Source organism: Podarcis pityusensis, assembly GCF_964106645.2.
Source record: "Podarcis pityusensis genome assembly, chromosome: 6".
Lineage (NCBI taxonomy): Eukaryota > Metazoa > Chordata > Lepidosauria > Squamata > Lacertidae > Podarcis > Podarcis pityusensis.
This window is the reverse complement of record NC_138030.1, coordinates 27,319,660-27,336,636: the sequence shown is the minus strand read 5'-3', so window position 1 is coordinate 27,336,636 and position 16,977 is coordinate 27,319,660. Positions and strand designations below refer to the sequence as shown.

The following is a 16,977-nucleotide window of genomic DNA, read 5'->3' as shown; positions in this document are numbered from 1 at the left end:
GAGTCTGACCAAACTGCGGGAGGCAGTGGAAGACAGGAGTGCCTGGAGTGCTCTAGTCCATGGGGTCACGAAGAGTCGACATGACTAAATGACTAAACAACAACATATGAGCATGGAAAAGGGATTTTACCTGAAGGAGAGCCTACGAGATGACTCTCAAGGGTGGGACTTAAACATTCTTACATTTAGCCCTACAAAAAAGTGAAACAGGAGCTGCAGAAAAAAGAGGGCTTATACAATGGATTGTGCCCCCTATTCCTATCATCACTCTGGTTAAGTAAATCTCTCTCATACTTTTAACTCTGGAAGTTAGTGGAGGCTGATCCATTAGGGAGAATGGGGCACCGCTCCATCAAGCTCAGTCCACCCTAAGCTGGGTCCCATTTATCTACCTCCATCCTTATCAACAATTTAGAGGGAGGGCACTGGCTCTCAGCTTCCTCCTCATTAGTGACAGATTCAAACTCGTAGAACTCATTAGGGAGGAAGCTGGAATTAGTTGGCTTGGCCTATCGGTGTCTCTGGCTCCACCTACTGTTGGCCTCCCAGCCTCCCACCCTACTGATCCAATGAGCACCACTGCCACTGCTAGAGAGGAATTTTACAAAGAAAGCAAGGAAGGAAACCTGCTTCTGAATACTAGTAACATGTTTCCTGAAAACACATGTTTTCTTAAAAAAAAAAATTTTGTATCTACAGCATCAGATTTCCAGGCAATGAAAGTGATAAAAACAAAGAAAAGCTGCTGCACCCCGAAGTGATAGCAGGGGGAAAAAATATTACTGGATGTTACAGCTTTCAGAAAAGACTGTGCTGCAAGGGATATCAATTTAAAAGAGTCTCACCAAAAAGCAATTGAGCATATCACTATAACAGGCAGTCAAGGAGGAATTCTGATACAGCCATTTCCCCTCTTTCTAGAAGCTTGCTTCTTTAATACTCTTTTCTTCTCCTTTCATCAGCCTTTAAGGAGTGTGGCTGAACCATGCTCACCAGCATTCCAGCTCCTTATCTTATGGGTCTATTGATCCATAAAATGACAAGAGACCTCTGTATGGTTCTCTGTATGAGACATTATATTTTGTTATTGAGATTTCATGTGTGCTTCTTGAAACTTTGCTCTACACAGAATTGCTCTATTGATCTGAGGGTAATGAGACAAGAACTTTCAAAACGGGCAGCTTTTCTGTAACATTGAGAATACTTAGTGCCCTGCACTCATTACAGGTGCATAGAGGCTTCCATCATGCCATCTGCCAACAAATCAAAGCAAGGTTCCCACTTTGGATTTGGAATGCTTCTGGGCTGTCACTGTTTTCAGGTGGGACTCAATTACATACCAGCAAATTTATATAATACAAAGAAAAAAAAAACCAAGTTGTTATGTACTGAGTTGAATAGGATCCAAACTGTAGCAGTCTGATTGGTCCTAGAACAATAGGATCCAAAAGGCAGCAGTCTGATTGGTCCTAGAACAATAGGATTCAGAATGCAGCAGTCTGATTGGTCCTAGAACAATGCAGCAGTATGATTGGTTGGCAGGAACCACCCAATCCTGCTCCAGATAGAAGTGAATCCACAACCTGATTGGCTTACAGTAGAATTCCAGAATTAGCCAATCATGTGCAGCCCATTGTGTAAATAATGTATATAAAGCAGATACTGTGAGGGGACATTTATTCATTCCTCCTCACCACTATGAGCTGAATAAAGAGCATGAAATCACTTTGCGACTCTGAGTATATTTCACTGGCGACGAAGGTGGGATCCCGCTGAGCTGACTGCCACACACAGCACCGCAGCACCGCCAACTGCCGCACCGCTGCCTCGCACCGTGTATCCAGGCTTCAGCTCCGGGGCACAAGGAACTCAGAATGGCAGCCAACAGCAGCTTCTCGCCATTCAACCCAGCATCTGGAGACTGGGAAGCGTACGCCTCCCGTTTCACCTTCCTCCTAGAAGCCAAAGGGGTCACCGACGAAGAAGACGCCAAGAAGAGGGCGATATTCTTCAGCGTCTGCGGAGAGGAGACGTTTGAAATCGCCCGGGCTCTCCTTGCGCCTGAAGACGTCGCTACTGTTCCATACAAAACAATAATGGAACAGCTGAAGGGGCACTTTTCGCCGCAGCCCTCAGTGGTGGCTCGTCGAAATGCCTTCTACGCAAAGCGGCAAGCCCCTGGGGAAACCATAACTGGGTTTGTGACCTCTCTCCGCCAAGCCGCCCGGTTCTGCAACTTCTCAGAGCTGGAGAACATGCTTCGTGACCGCCTCGTCGGTGGCCTGAAGGATGAGAAGCTGCAACGGCGCCTCTACGCTAAGAAGGACCTAACGTTCCAGGTCGCTCTGGAGGAGGCCCTGGCAACAGAAGCTGCCGAGAGGTCGACCCAAGAGGCACGGCCGAGCCTGCCATCCCAACCGAGGGTCCACCATGAAGACCTCACCGACGACTCAGGATCCGACAGGGAGGAGGTGCACCGAGTACAGCAGCGCACTCAAGCAGCGCACAGACCACAGCTGCCTCGACGAGAAGGAGGGAACTGCGCAAGCTGCGGGGAGAGTCACGAGAGGAGGACCTGCCGTTTCCGCAACGCAGAGTGCAGGCAGTGCAGAAAATCGGGACACATCGCCCGGGTGTGTCGGGCTCGGCCCACCCGACACCAGGCATCAGATGACCAATCCAAGAGCCCCAGGTCCCGGGGCCCAACGCACCAAGGCAACTCGACGGAGCTCACGGACTTCCAGGTATACCAGTTGCCCCACCCCAACGTAGAGAAAATTTATGTAGAGGTACAGATAGAGGGGGCCCCATGCCGCATGGAGCTTGACACGGGTTCAACTCTATCCATAATCTCGGCAAGGACCTTAAGGAAACTGTGTCCCACTGGGGGTCCCAAACTCAGGCCGGCCCCATTCACCCTCCGGGACTTCCAGAAACGTAAGGTCCCCACAATGGGGGTGGGGACCTTCAGGGTGCAATACCGAGGGCGGACGCGGCAACTGGACTTGCTTGTGGTCAAGGGCCCCTACATTAGCTTACTGGGATTGGCATGGTTTGGACCACTGGGGCTAGCTGTCACCGGGGTGAACCACACTAGCTTACAAGTGGACGTGGACGCCATATGCAAGGAATTTCCAGGGGTTTTCGATGGGAAATTGGGACAGTATACGGGCCCCCCCATTGCGCTACAGCTTGACCCCGCAGTACGACCGGTCAGGCTCAAGGCCCGCCGGGTCCCGTTCGCCTTGAAACCCCGTATAGACGAGGAATTGGACCGACTCGTAGAGCAAGGAGTGCTGGAGCCGGTGCCTAATGCTCCCTGGGAAACCCCAATCGTCACACCCGTCAAGCCTAATGGTTCGGTCCGCATCTGCGCAGACTACAAATGTACCATAAACAAGGCCCTCACGGCCCACGCATACCCAGTGCCAGTGGTCAGCCATGTCCTTGCCACCCTGGCTGGGTCGAAAATTTTTGGCAAGCTGGACTTGGCCCAAGCATATCAACAGCTGCCAGTAGATGAGGCCACAGCAGAGGCACAGACGATTGTGACGCACAGAGGAGCGTTCAGGGTAAAGCGGCTGCAATTCGGTGTCAGCGTGGCACCAGGCATATTCCAGAATATAATGGACTCTCTCCTTAAAGGGATTCCTGGCGTCACCCCCTTCTTCGATGATGTGTTGATTGCCGGCCCCACACCAGAGGAGTTTGAGGACCGCCTCCGCACCGTTCTGCACCGTTTCCAGACGGCGGGTCTCAAGGTGAAGCGGGAAAAATGTCTACTAGGAGTGCCTCAGGTGGACTTTCTGGGATTTATGGTGGACGCAGAAGGGGTCCACCCGACTGGGGACAAGGTACGGGCCATTTGTGATGCCCCAGCGCCCAAGAGCAAGACTGAACTTCAGGCCTTCTTGGGACTATTGAACTTTTACCATTCCTTCCTTCCCCACAAGGCGGCGGTAGCGGAGCCCCTACACAGACTCCTGGACAAGCGGGCCCCTTGGGTGTGGGGCCAGCGCCAGGAGGCCGCATTCCAGGCAGTCAAGGACTTGCTTGTCTCAAACTCGGTCTTGGCACACTTCGACGAGAGGCTGCCGGTGGTGCTAGCATGCGACGCCTCATCCTATGGCATTGGAGCTGTCCTGGGGCACCAACTCCCGGATGGAAGAGAGGTACCGGTGGCGTACTTTTCCCAGACACTCAACACAACCGAGCGGAACTACTCGCAAATCGACAAGGAGGGTCTGGCAATCGTTAAGGGAGTAAAAAAATTCCATGATTTCTTGTACGGGCGGCCCTTCACCGTGGTGACTGACCACAAGCCGTTGCTTGGCTTGTTTGCCCCCGAAAAGCAGACCCCCCAAGTGCTGTCTCCTCGCGTCCTCAGGTGGTCAATTTTCCTTGCCAGCTACCAGTATGCACTGATTCACCGACCTGGGAAGGCGATGGGCCATGCGGACGCCCTCAGCAGGCTACCACTACCGGAAACAGGCCCTGACCCAGCACCTGCACAAGAGGTTATGAGCCTGGAGCTGCTTCCCGACCGCCCCATTCAGGCACAAGAAGTTGCACACCATTCCAAGAAAGATAGGGTCATCTCCCGGGTCCTGGACTGGGTGTGGAGGGGATGGCCCAGCAGCAGCCCCGGGCCAGAATTCGCCGGCTACACAACCCGCAAACATGAACTGTCGGCCCACAAGGGGTGCCTGTTATGGGGAAGCAGAGTCGTTGTTCCCCAGCCCCTCTGCAAAAGGGTCCTCACAGCCCTACACGAGACACATCCAGGGGTAGTAAGAATGAAGGCCCTTGCCAGGAGTTATGTGTGGTGGCCGGGGATCGATGGAGAGATAGAGGCCTGGGTCAAACACTGCCAGGCCTGCCAAGAATCCCGCCCAGATCCCCCAAGGGCCCCAGTCCAGTCCTGGGAGTCCGCCCGAGCACCATGGTCACGCCTGCATGTGGATTTCGCTGGCCCCTTTCAGGGGAAAACATTCTTCATAGTGGTGGACTCCTACACCAAATGGCTGGAAGTCGCACTGGTACCGTCCACTTCCACGTCCGCAGCCATCCGGGTACTACGCAGGCTGTTTGCAACCCACGGGCTCCCTGACACTCTCGTCTCAGACAACGGGACTGCATTTACGTCAGGAGAATTCCAAACCTTCACAGCGCAGAACGCCATCCGCCACATCCGTTCGGCGCCGTTCCACCCTGCCACCAATGGCCAAGCAGAACGCATGGTGCGGACCACCAAGGACACCCTTCGCCGCATGACGCAAGGGGACTGGGAGTACCGCCTTGCCACATTCCTTCTAGCACAGCACAGCACCCCCAGCTCAACGACTGGCCGGAGCCCCGCTGAACTACTAATGGGTCGGCGCCTTGCAATCAGATTGGACCGCCTTCACCCCGATAGAGCTCAGGATGAGGTAGTGGTGGGGGAAGGCAGGAACCCCCGGACCTTCGAGGCCCAGGACCCAGTGTACGCAAAGAATTTTGGGGCAGGCCCAGCATGGGTACCCGCCACAATCACCAGGGTCACTGGCCCCGTGTCGTACGAGGTGCTAACGGATGGGGGGCAATGCTGGCGCCGCCACTGCGACCAGATACGGCGACGATTCCCGGGAGAAAACCAGGAGGAGGACAGGTCAGAGGAGTCCCAAGGGAACAGCGGGGCAGTGAGGCCCATAGAGCAGGAGGGGCCAGCAGGAGAGGCAGAATCAGTAAATACAGAGAGGACCCGTGAGGCCGAAAGGACACCGGAACCAGAACCACGACTGAGCGAGCCGGTTGCACCAGACCAAACAGCCGCATCACAGCCAGCATCCTTGGAACACGAGCCAGAACCCGGAGCCCGGACCAGGGAACACCCCAGGCCACAACGCACACGTAGGCCGCCGGCATACCTTGAGGACTATGAATGCGACCTCCCGGGCAGGACTGGAACTTAGAGGGGAGGGGTGTTATGTACTGAGTTGAATAGGATCCAAACTGTAGCAGTCTGATTGGTCCTAGAACAATAGGATCCAAAAGGCAGCAGTCTGATTGGTCCTAGAACAATAGGATTCAGAATGCAGCAGTCTGATTGGTCCTAGAACAATGCAGCAGTATGATTGGTTGGCAGGAACCACCCAATCCTGCTCCAGATAGAAGTGAATCCACAACCTGATTGGCTTACAGTAGAATTCCAGAATTAGCCAATCATGTGCAGCCCATTGTGTAAATAATGTATATAAAGCAGATACTGTGAGGGGACATTTATTCATTCCTCCTCACCACTATGAGCTGAATAAAGAGCATGAAATCACTTTGCGACTCTGAGTATATTTCACAAGTATAGAAGTAAAACAAAACAGCAAAACACTTCAGATTGGGCAAGCAAAATTGATTTACTTGTGCTACTATCTCCCACTCCCTTTCCTCCAAAAGTGTGGGATGGGACTTCCTAGATGCAGTGTCAGCTAACCTCCCTGCAAACAGACCAGGATGAATGCACAATAAACTTCTGACATTGTCTAACCTCCCTGCAAACTTTGAACAGCCAGGATGCTATCAACAAAACAGGAAGGAACCTCCATCCTCAGGGCTATCTGCCAAGTTTATATTTCAATGTAGACATGACCTAGGAGTACCCAGCTATTAGCAGCATTGCAAATCTAGTGACTCCAACCATTATTTTGTGCCATGTGAATGCAGTTTCTCCAGTTCCACTAGAAGGCACCTGAAGCTCACACTAACACCAGACTTACTAGCCCTGTCCATGTGGGCCGAACAAAAGATATTGAATGCATTGGGAGGCAGGAATGAATATACAGCAGGAGGCACCACCACCGACCTCCCTGTGTTTATGGGCTCTTCTATACAGCATCAACATGTGTGTGGTCTGGAGGCACATGAGGCCACCGCCTTGCCATAGCTAAGCAGATCTAGGTCTGGTCAGTACCTGAGCACCCAGGAATCACATTGTATGTCCACTAGCAAATTGCATGGTGGGATTCTGCCACTCGCACCACCTCTGTGTGCATGTGTGTGTATGTGTGTGTGTGTGTGTGTGTGTGCATGCTCACTCACTCACTCACTCACTCACTCACCCACACCCACACCCACCCACCCACTCATACACCTGCCATGTACTTCCATATGGCGTACGCAGCCTAAGCCTTCCCTCATTATGGTCAGAGGTTTCCTCTGCAATGGGTTATTACCATCTGGATCACCAGAATGCAATATTAAACAGAAACAAAAGACAGAAGGTTTTGCCACTTCTTCATAGAAAACCTTGCTTCACATTGTTCTAAGTGGAAACAAGTCAACCATGGAATACAGAACAGACAAATGCCCTCATTTGTGTAATTATAATAGCTCATTGAATCAGAGATCATCGTAGCGACCATCCTAACTTCTCAAATCAAACCACAAAAATCCAATTCCACATAACTATTTTTCCTTCTGTTATTCCTGTTTCTAGGGTGTATTAAGGAGAAAGAACATTTCCCCCCTTTGTATACACTCTTCTAATATATATTTTTAGGCTAATAAAAATGCACTGCAGAGTTACTTAAATACGTAATTATCCAATTTATCCAGATCATAATGATGGTACCAGTACAAAAGTTGAACAATGTTATATACCCCTATGAAAAAACACACACCATTGCACGGTACTCACCATAAGAATGGTCATCCAGGGATTCAGTTTTTCCTCAGGAACAATCCTGCTTGTAACAGGAACCCCGTTGGTTCTGCACACACAACTGCTTGCTGTGTGGAGACTTGGTTGAATAAAAGGAGGAAACGGTAGTGGTTTGTTGGCGATGGCCACACAAGAGCCGGCTGAATAGACTCTTCGGTCTGAAGAAGAAATGAAAAACACAGGTTAGAAAACTTCATCTTCGTAGCACAGAGTTGGTCTGCCAACAGGCCTAGCTCCCCATAGAGCAAATCCTTGCCACCTTCCATTTTGTGTACATGACTGAAGGTGGGTAAAAAGGGATATGAAGCAGGCCACCAGTGTTGAAAGATGGCGGCAGTAATCTCAGGATACAATAATGGATTAGGGTGTGTGGCTCATCCCACACCACAAACCCAGAGAGCTCACAATGTGGACGAAGGGCAGTTTTTCTATGCATTTAAAGGCCAGTTTACCCAGTAAGATTAGAAAGGGCACACTGTACCTAAAGAAAATGGAAATGAAAGCAAACTGCTGGACTTAATCTGCCGTGAGCCCTGAAGATAAAATGCCACAAACAGGGAAGAAGAAGAAGAAAAAGAGTTTGGATTTGATATCCTGCTTTATCACTACCCAAAGGAGTCTCAAAGCGGCTAACATTCTCCTTTCCCTTCCTCCCCCACAACAAACACTCTGTGAGGTGAGTGGGGCTGAGAGACTTCAGAGAAGTGTGACTGGCCCAAGGTCACCCAGCAGCTGCATGTGGAGGAGTGGGGAATGGAAACCGGTGCACCAGATTACGAGTCTACCGCTCTTAACCACACCACACTGGAAGAGATAAGACTGTGTTGTTGAGCAGTTAGCAATTCTTCTAGCTACATGTTTGATAACTTTCAAGGCCAATATGCACCACCACCTTTGAGCCTATATTCCATCTGTGGTGACTTTCTGTCAGACTGGGCAGATAGCAAAGCAATTGTCTGAGTGCTCCACTGGGAGCCCAGGTGTTGATTAAGTGCTTCACCACCCATGATTATGAGTTTGTACTGATGTGTTAAATTGGCACATGGATCCTTTGTGGCATGTTTAGGAAATGGCTATGCCAAAAATGGAAAACAGGTCTCAAAAAGTTGTCAAGAGAATCAGCTCTGAAAGTTGCTGGTGATAAGAAACTAACTGCAAATTACATGCAGACCTATGTGCAGTTTTTGGAGAAAGATTAGGAGCAAAGAAGTGGTTGTAGAGATGCTTAACCCTTTCCACATCTACCAGTCCATTACAAATCATGTCCCAACATCACCCCCCCCCCCCGGAATTCCAAACACATATTTCGCTCTCCAAACCTAGTGTTTTGAGTTTGGGGGTGGTAAGCTTTATGCCTGAGCCCACTTCAACTTTCTTGATCCAGCACAGATTCAATTCCTGGAAGTAAGGGCTATTTAGGTAACAAAGGAAGTAGCTCTGTGCCAGACTGAAAATGGGTGGGCTACCCTCCCTCAACTTGCTGGTAGGGAGAAAGACAGAGGTCAGAGTTGAGTTATGTGAGTTAGAATGTAGAAGCAAGGCTGCAGGCTGGGTGGTTGGGAGACAGAACCATGCCGAAATACAAGGCTGTGGATATGGGAGAAGGAAGACCCTCTAGGGGTGTTAATGCTTCTCCATTGTGAGCTTGGATTGTATATATGTGCAAATAAACCATGTATTATACAGACTCCACAGTCCCCACTGCTTCTCATTCCAAAGGAAACACAAACCCTAGGTAAGCAACTGGAACCCCTGGAATCTCACACCACTCAGAGATTGGGGTAGCATGCAACAATATGTTTGGCACTTCATAGGGCAAAAGCAGATAGGGGAATCAATTTAGAGCAGATCTCTGATATAGAAGAAGAATTAGGCACTACCCCCTTGCCCCTTTCTCCGCTCAAAATCTGCCTTTTCTCGTTTTTCTTATGTTTTTGCAGTACTCATCTCCGTGCAATGTATAGTTCTGCTCTAAATGTGGAGATACACAATACATTTTTTAAAAGAGGGATGTAGCAAGATAGATGCATCAGTGCCCATAGGGTAAATACATCTATTTTGTTTCACTCTAATCTCTGGTCAAGGATGATTTTGAAGCACTGGCAAAGTACCTGGAACCTGTGAGCAAAAGATAATAGTGGGATGAATGTACACACCATGAGCAATGTTGCCGTCAACTCTGCAGAAAAACTATCAAGTCTGCAGTCAAATCAATTGAAATAGTGGTGGGCTATTTACAAGCACAGGTTTTTTTCCTGTTCTATTGAAGAATTATTGATGGGTTTACACACACCCACACCCCCCCACATCCCCATATCCTTCAGTGTTGTGGACCCACTTCTATGGAATGCCCTCTTAAATGAGATTGGACAGCTTTCCTTCCTGTGGAACTCTAGGAACTTAACAAAGACTTTTCTTCCTCAGCAGGTGTTTTAAGGGAGCTATCCTGTTTTTGTGATTAATTGTATTTGGTTTTAGCCATTGCATGTTGGGGGGATAAATTTTTATTGACTTTAGGCATTGTGTGCTTTTAAAAAAAGAATTATGTACATGGCTTAGAAATTCCTGGCAATTTAGTAGTATATAAATAGTTCAAATAAATAAAATAATCAAGGCAAGGGAGGCATAGGAAGCTGGCTTAAACCAACTGGAACTTTTGTCCATCTAACTCAGTACTGACTACACTGACTGGTAGTAGCTCTCCACGATTTTGGACAAGGGTGTCTGCAAGATCTTTGGCAGATCTTTGAACCCAGCACTCTTTTGCAAACCATGAATATGATCTGCCATGGAGTTACAGTTCTTCCCTTCATAACTCCCTTCCCCATGTTTTCCGTCTTACTTCACATCCACCCCATACACTTAAAGCAACCTGGGAACTGTAGCACCGTGTGGGGTGTTCTAACAGCTCTCACCACCTTTAAACAACAGTTCCCTTAATTCATTGGGGGTACACCATGACTGGTATATGTAATAAATTCTGCTCATATTGATCCAGAGCAGATTCCAACATATAGTTAGCAGAGTAAAAACATAAACATGTTGCAGGAATACCAAAAATATTTTTTTTTTAAATAATATTTATTAAGATTTTCAAAAATACAGAAAGTAAAGATTAAAGTACATTCAAAGCCTTATTTTCATACATCCACTTTCCGGGACTCCCCCCTTCCCCCACCCCTACCATATTCCCCTTTCATATTGTTGGCTCCACAAGCTCTCAGCTCTAATTGAAACTTAATTTGTTTAGACCATTATTCGAATTTAAAATTTATACACTCCTCATCAATACCCCTAATAAAAGACAAAAATTCTCTCCCCAGGGCCCACCCCATTTTCATTCCACAATTTCCCTTTTTTTAATGATAAAGACACCCCACACAATAGAAATATAAGAAATAAGAAATAAAAAGTATAATAGATGAGAAAGAGCCAATTCAGAAAAAAAAGTTGACAAGCCTTTGGATTTTAGTTCTCCCCCCCCCTGTCCCCGGTTTAATTTCCCCCTGACCACCAAACCATGTTATCTGCCTGGAATTCTTAAAGTCCATAAATCACCTATTTCCCCCAACTCCTTGCTGGCTTTTTCTTTTTATAATTATTTTTTAAAACATTTAACTTCAAATCTTTAATAAAACTCCCCCCATTGTTCTTTCCAAGTTGTAGTCCAGTTTCCAGGAATACCAAAAATAGACCACTCTGGAATCACATAGCCGGACCTCCTCAGCACTCTGCTCTGCCTCAGGAACCCATCGGTGCAGCAAAAAAATTCTGAGTGTATAACCTGTCATGAATTTTGCTGCATAAGAGTACTTTAAATGTATGGTGTGGGTGGGATATTAGTGCAAAACACCCACCACAAGTTCTCACTGTATCCATTTGCTTAAACTTATCTGGCCACCTCCAAGTTAGGCTTGGACAAATTTGACCTCCTCTGCAGGAGTGGATGTTGAGGGATGAGGGGAGAAATTAGATGCAGTTCACATTTAAAAGCAAAATGATAAAATATAAGTTCTGAAACAGCCATCCATTGAAATTTGCACTTCTTCAAATACTGCAGTGCAGTTCTATAGACAAGTAATGTGTACAAAAATACATACACTAGGGTATAATGTGCATAAAAATGCATGTATTGGTGAAAATGGCATACAAAAAGGCATTAAATTATGGAAAACAGATTTGCAAAGATGTGTATATTAGGCAAAATGGCATATGAAGAAGTGAATATTAAGAGAATTTTGCAGCAAAATGCAAAATTTCCATGGGGATTTTTAAAAAATCACAAACTAATGTTGCAGAATGGGGGTGGGATGAGAAACTGTGTTAAATAAAAATTAACAGATTCACCCATGCCTATACTGGGCTGAAGACTGGCTACGGGCTACTGTTCCTGAGAATAACGTTGCAGCCATAAGAAGATTCTGTTGCACATTCAGGAAGAGGCAAAAAGCTGGTTGCTTTCTGAGCCAGCTCCTGCACAGAGAAAGGGGGAGAAAGCAGGGAAAACCTCCTGGGCATGGTTTTATTTGCTTTTAATCATCACGTGCTTGAGTGTGCAGCTTTAGACCCGCTATCACTCTCTGACAGTGAATGGAATAAAGCCTGCACAGTTTATGTAAGTAATTTGTAAAGCAAGAGACAGCTGGATTAGAAAGGTGAAGGCAAAGAAGCAGATGAAAAGAGAATTGTTTGTGATGGATGGGAAAGCACAAACTGCAGCCCTTTCTTCTTCCTGGAAGGAGGGAGAAGAGCTCCCCTATAGAGATAATTCAAGGATGGCCGAGATCAAATGTGAGTAAAGTCAACTAAGGGGAAAGGCGGCAAAGGAAAGAGCCAGGCAGGGCTTGACAAGGCAGCACGTCAAGGGCACAACTTGGAGGAAGTGAAAGCACCAAGAAGAAAAGGAGCTGATTAGCAGTGCATACATACTCCTCCGCAAAAAAAGTGAGAGCAAGAAAGGGGAAGTGTAGCCATCAATCCTGTAGGAAATCTTGCCTTATCACCTGCAAGTCTTGCATAAAGTATTTTTTACAAAAGATGTCCTGCTGGCCTTTCATTATCGACACCAAACAGAGAGGGTAGACTATTTTATTGGGGGGGGGGGTGAATAGAAGAGCGAAAGTGTATTGCATCTTTCCTCTGATAAAAGAGGTCTACGTTAACCCCAAAGCTTGCATATTCCAGGACTAACAAGTTGGCTCTGTGCCAATGGCTGAGTGGTCTCTCAGCTCAGTTGCTGCCTTCCTTTCATCATGGTTAATATACCTAAGATTTTCAGGTGGTATCCGATCCAGGCACTGACCACACCCAGAGCAGCTTCTTTCCATCCACATTCATGTTTCACGTATTTTCAGATCATACCCTCATTACAAACAATGGGTGGTATCCAGCTGAATATATCTGCTAGCTCAAGGCCTTTTGGTTGAACAGAGGATCTTCTCCTGCTATTCCCTCCTCATCACGACCCCCTAAATCTGTTCTGAGGGGTCCCTCAATCCTCCTGAGCAGAACTGGGAATGGCCCAGGGGACACACAAGGTGAGAGAGGGGTAGTTCAATTGTGCAAGCAGAAATCCTTGTGATAGCAGATTGATTTGGATACATCTCATTATCCCAGCACAATGCAATGCTACCCCCGCCGCCGCCAATGGAGCGATGCTTCAAGGCCAACTCTGTGCCTGCTTCCACCAAAGCCTTGCTCACACAACCTTGAAAGTTAACTGAAGTGGAGGTTAATGTCACATGTGCTGTGGTTCAGCATGCAGTGAAGAGATGGTGTGGTTGCCTTGCATACACATCCCTTTCTGCCACCATGTGGCTCGCTTAATTTGCTGACTCACCTGAAGGCATTTGATCTGCAGATGTCTTTCTGCAGTGCACCTGCTTTCTGCTGTGCCACACTGTGATATGCATTGCATCAACTGATGAGTGCATAAATGTTCTTGTCTTTAGGCAGGTAACTGAACTCTAGGGGAAGGTATCCAACAGTGTTGCTCAGCTGGTGGTAAGACTTCCATCAGCAGAATGTGGAGGGAAGCAAACCTCAGTGATGTTCTTTCTTCCCTGCAGCTCCCAACATCCCCTCTAAAACTGTTCAAGAGGGTTGTGGGAAAAGGGCCCCACTGCAGGTTTAGGAGGGTGTAGGACTATCAGAGAAAACTGCCTTCCTTCCTGCTCTCTTGCCAAAACTGGTGAGTAAAACCTTTGGAAACAGCCATTGGCAAAATGTCCTTTCTGGTTGGAACTTTTACCAAGGCATCACTGGTCATTTCTTTGAAGACTTTGCAGTAGCAACATGCAATGAGTTATGAAGACTTTGGTGTGACCTACAGCATTTTTTGTTGCCATTGTTAAAAACAAAATAATTAACTTTTAAAGAACATGCACAAGGTGATATAAACAAAAGACTTCACTTTGAAATAAAACAGGAAACCCACCAGCTACTTTTATTACACAACCTACAGATCACTTTTCAATAGCTTGTTAGGTCCGTGTGACTCAAGAGAACCTATCAGAACAGATTTTATCTGGATATTGGTGAAAATAGGAAAGATAGCATAATTTCAAGTGAAGATCTTGATCAGAGATGGCAGTTCTGGAATTATGTCGCAGAATACAGGTTGTTTCCTAATACAGCAGTGGGAGCTTGAGGAGAGGCATTTTGCGCTTACTCTGCAATAAGATGCTGATAATTGCTTCAGATTGTTTGATTGTGCCTTCCACTTTGCTTACACAGCATGCTGGAGCACCTGAATGTGCAAGTTTTTGGTTTCCACTGATTAATGACCGCCATTGATAGCAAAACTAGAATCAGGGAGATGGAAGGATAAAAGATGGGAGGGAGCAACTGTGCAATGAGGGCTTATGCGGGCTAAAAATATAGTAAAGGTACTTGCACCATTTAATGGTCTTTAGTAGGGAATCTGATGAAACAAACCCTATCTGTACATTTGCTTTCACCTTCTGTTGGGATAACTGGTCCAATTACCTACTGAAGTCCTTTAGTAAACAGAGAAAGTAACATTAGGCTTGCTTGAGAGAAGACCCCACTCATTACAATCACACACAGAGATGTGCTTGTGGGCAAGAAAATAATAAAGTTGTTTATTATAGGAAATACATGACGTAGACTAGAATTAGAAACCTTTTCTAGTCTAGAGTGGAACAAGGCAGCTACACTTGCTCCTTCATTCTCTCAGAGAATAGATCCAAGGCAATCTCTCAAGGCTTAGAAAGAAGTGGGAAGAGAGCTGTGAACAGAATACAACCTAAGACACAGCAGTCCAAACAACATAGAGAGAGGGAAGTAAGCCAAGAGGTTAAAGTTCCTGGGATAGACTGGAAATCTCTGTCTTAACCCCCTACAAGCCCCTCTTCTGCAAGCTGAGGTGCCCCCAAACTCCCAACTATTTCCAGGTAAGCAAACTTTAAGGGAAAATAGTCCACTGAATGAGGTGTGCTTCCTTGCCTGCGCTTACCCTCTTCAGGATAGCTCCTTTCTTTACCTGAGGCCTGCAGCTGATGGGGCACCCAGGCTGCTCCTGCGGATGTTTTGTCTCTGGCTCAATAGGGGACACAGTGCATTCCTCTTGTGCTACTTATCTCCCTTCCTACACATCTCCTTTCATAGAAGAACCTTAAGCATTTTCAACATCACCACAGCTGCATCTAACTCCAGTGGTTTGCTATCTGAGTCGCTAAACATCCTCTGTGGAATTTGGCCCTGATTCTGCATTCAAGCAAGTAGGAAATGTAAGGTGTTGCAGTGAGGTTCTTAGATACATTTAGAATTGTGTTGCTGGAATATTGACGCTCACAGACTGCTCCACCTTGACTGAGACTGCTACTAGTATATCAGTGAAATTTTGAAGGCCCAGAGTTTTTCTTAGCTCCAGGTAGATTTTTGTCACTTTTCAGCTACTGGCTTCATTCACTTTTATGGTTCCCACACCTCCCTACAACAACGTAATTAAGAGAAATGATCAAAGCCCTAAAGCAAACATTGACAAGCAGGATGTGCTCTGTTAGCATGAAGTGGAGGGGCAAGGCAAATAGATTTAAGATGAAACAGGAGCTAAGAAACAGCTAAAAAGAACAGAAACATTTTGTTTGAAAAAAAGACAATTTCTGTTCCTTTCTTTCTTGGTCATCTTCACAACCACTGCAATTTCTCTTTTAGCTCCAAGGTGCTAAACATTTCATGGAGTTCTTGGAACGCTTTGAAAACTAACGAAATGTCAAAGTTTCAGTTCAGCTGAGCAAAGGATGCAAGCAAATGGTTTGAGCTCTACTTATAATAGGGATTGACTATGATGACCTTATATACCTTCAGGGAAATTAAGGCTGCCCTTACCTGGGAAGAACCACAATGGACTCCAGAGGATTTATTTCAGATAGAGAGAGGGGCAGGGCTTCAGTAAGATTTTTATTAGAGCCAGTGCACAAATAAAAATGCCAGAGAGGGCCCAGGTCAGCAAGGGGAGGATACTTTATCTGGGCCTGGAAGTCCAGAATTTAAGCCTTAGTTGCAGGCCCTAGCCATAAACAAGGGCAAAATATGCACCACACATTTAAAGCACTGTTATACCAGTTTGACTGTCATGGCTTCCTCCAAAGAATCCTGGGAGGTGTAATTTGTTAAGGGTGCTGAGAGCTGTTAGGAGACCCCCTACCCCTCTTCCTCCCTCCCTCCTAAGCTAGAATTCCCAGAGTGGTTTAACAGTCAATCCCTCTTCTTAGGGAACTCTGGGGATTGTAGCTCTGTGTTACTGGACCCTTAAAACCAGCACCCTTAAAAAACCAGAGTTACTGGAATTCTTTGGGGAAAGCTATGGCAGAGTGGTTTAATAGTGCTTATGTAGGGACGCGGGTGGCGCTGTGGGTTAAACCACAGAGCCTAGGACTTGCCGATCAGAAGGTCGGCGGTTCGAATCCCCTCGACGGGGTGAGCTCCTGTTGCTCGGTCCCTGCTCCTGCCAACCTAGCAGTTCGAAAGCATGGCAAAGTGCAAGTAGATAAATAGGTACCGCTCCAGCAGGAAGGTAAACGGTGTTTCCGTGCACTGCTCTGGTTCGCCAGAAGCGACTTAGTCATGCTGGCCACATGATCCGGAAGCTGTACGCCGGCTCCCTTGGCCAATAAAGCAAGATGAGCGCCGCAACCCCAGAGTCGGCCACGACTGGACCTAATGGTCAGGGGTCCCTTTACCTTTACTATGGTGTGGATGTGGCCATTGAGGCTAAATTGTAGATCATACCTGACAATGTTTCTCCAATTTTTTTCCTC

The 16,977-nt window shown here is 47.0% G+C and overlaps 1 protein-coding gene across 2 annotated transcripts in view; it reads right to left on the bottom strand.

The window, feature by feature from the left end:
* The window catches only part of DLGAP4 (DLG associated protein 4), a 332,308-nt gene that overhangs the window by 256,140 nt on the left and 59,191 nt on the right, over positions 1 to 16,977 (bottom strand). Inside the window, exon 2 of one of the 2 annotated variants that reach the window (XM_081009208.1) lies at positions 7,670 to 7,851. The gene's annotated coding sequence lies outside the window, so the exon portion shown is untranslated. The remainder of the gene's footprint in view (positions 1 to 7,669; positions 7,852 to 16,977) is intronic. The other variant, XM_081009210.1, reaches the window with a different exon arrangement.